The sequence below is a fragment of the Macrobrachium nipponense genome, chromosome 6 (assembly GCF_015104395.2).
Source record: "Macrobrachium nipponense isolate FS-2020 chromosome 6, ASM1510439v2, whole genome shotgun sequence".
NCBI lineage: Eukaryota > Metazoa > Arthropoda > Malacostraca > Decapoda > Palaemonidae > Macrobrachium > Macrobrachium nipponense.
Window position 1 is genome coordinate 88974464 of NC_061108.1, and position 2500 is coordinate 88976963.

Genomic DNA, 2500 nt, shown 5'->3' on the forward strand with positions numbered 1-2500 from the left:
ATTTGTATGAGTAAAAAGTTCCCATAATAATATATATATATATATATGTATATATATATATATATATATATATCTATATATATATATATATATATATATATATATATATATACTATATATACACACACACACAAACATATATATATATATATATATTATATATATATATATATATATAATATATATATCATATATATATATATATATATGTATAATATATTATATACTATGTATAAACACTAGAAACTCAGAAAGGGTTCTAAAGAAAAGTCAGCCTGAAAAGACAGACAAGTTATGGGACAGTAGATATGAGTGAATAAAAAATACACATGCTAACCTGAGTTCAGGAGACGTCAGCAGAAATTAGGAACGAATTTGCTCTCTCTTGAATACTTGGAGATTTAGAAGACTCCATAACAGCACAGAGAACACTACTACACATGTTAGTTGCTGCGTAAATAAATTTCCTAATAAACTGAGTAGTATTAAACCTTATACTAGAACATGACGGTTTGCAGCAGCAGCCTGTCTAGTATTGCGAGCAAAAACAGTTTGGTGAGGTAAATAAGAGAGCAGAGGATGTTTGTCGTTGTAGTACTTTTTATTCAACAAACAATGAACTCACTTTATGTCTAAGCCACTAGTTAACATTAACAGTTGACTAAATAAACTTGGCTAATAACTTGACTAAGTACCATCGTGGAGAATAGTACGCCAAATGTAATATCTTCGATGTAATAGCATAATCATGAAATACTCGAAAACACTTCAGTAAGAGACCAACGCTTTGAGTGACAGGGTATGTGAAATTATGTTTATATTTCTCAAAAGTCACTTTCTTACGGAATGTTGCACCCATAATATCAAGAATCACTGATTTTTATAACAGAACCATTTAAATGAAAACCAGGTAAAGGTAGAAGTATTCTGGTTCGACTAACTGTAATTCTTTGAGTTATAGGGGGGATTAGTTTCATGCTTCAAAGCCTACTCCATTGACGAACGAATACATGCCCTATCCTCAATCAAGGATTCTTCAACCACAGACCTAATCTACTGTGAAAGAGCATCAGCTAGAAGAGAAGCATGCAAACAGCTTGCTCTCAACACCTTGCACATTTTTTTAGTATAGATAATACATAAGAAAGTTCTAGGAACAATACCTTGGACACCTGAAATTACATTACTGAAGTACTATACTAGTCTACGAAAAATGCGTTGAAAATTCTAAACAAAGATCCAACAATTCCTTTTCATGTGAGCTTTTAGATAAGTGATTTATGAATCATATGGTCAAAGGCTGAACTAAAATCTAGCTTGCTTGCCTCTTTAAGCTCATCAACAGCAACTCTGCAAGACAACTGTTATCGAAAAGAGTGCACCGCAAGTACCAACGAGTTTATGAAACCCGAGTGTAATGCTGGTAACAGTTTAATATCTTCAAAATCCTACAAGGATGCTTAGAAAGCAATTTCAAAAACTTAGATTAAATGGCCTATATTTTTATGGGCGCAAGGAAAGACATAGTCCCTTAGGTAATGCAGAACTGTTTCCCTTCTTCAAAACAGTAGGAAAACTTGCAAATCCAACTAAAGTTTTAAAATGGTTATGGTCTTAGGAGCAATGAAATCAGTAATATTTTCTATTTAAAATTGGGGAAAGATCCCATTAGTGTAAAATCCTATAATCAAAGTTTTGACTTCTCTGTATCTGAGGGCCATTGAGCATAACTTAACCTCTTACGCCGATTGGACGTATTAAACGTCGAGTCAAAATGTCTCCCGTATGCCGATTGGACGTATCATACGTCGGCTCAAAAAAGTTTTTTTAAAAATTCGCGGAAAAATACTTATAGGCCTACCAGCCGAAAACTTTTGTATCACGCGCCTTGGGGGATGCTGGGAGTTCACGGATCAAGCGTTGTTGTTTTTTGTTTACAATCGCTACGCAGGCGCGCAAGCGCGAATTTCTTTCTTATCGCACTAAAAAGTATCAGTGACACATCTCGGAAATTATTTCGTCACTTTGACATAATTATTGCACCATTTTAAATTATCCTTTACATGAAGTATTATATATGAAAATGTGTGGGGCAATTTTCATGCACAATACAACTAAAAAATACTCATGATTGTAGCTTTTATCAGTTTTGAAATATTTTCATATAAATAACGATAAGTGCAAAAATTTCAACCTTCGGTCAACTTTGACTCTACAGAAATGGTCGAGAAACGCAATTGTAAGCTAAAACTCTTACATTATAGTAATATTCAATCATTTGCCTTCATTTTGCAACAAATTGGACGTCTCTAGCACAATATTTCGATTTATGGTGAATTTATGAAAAAAACTTTTTCCTTACGTTCGTGCGATAACTCTTCCGATAAATTTTTTCGTGCGATTGTCCTAATGTTGCAACCCTTTTAAATTTGCCGTTATATAAAGTTTTTATAATGGAAATGTGCGCAATTTCATGCACAATACAACAAAAAACAACCCA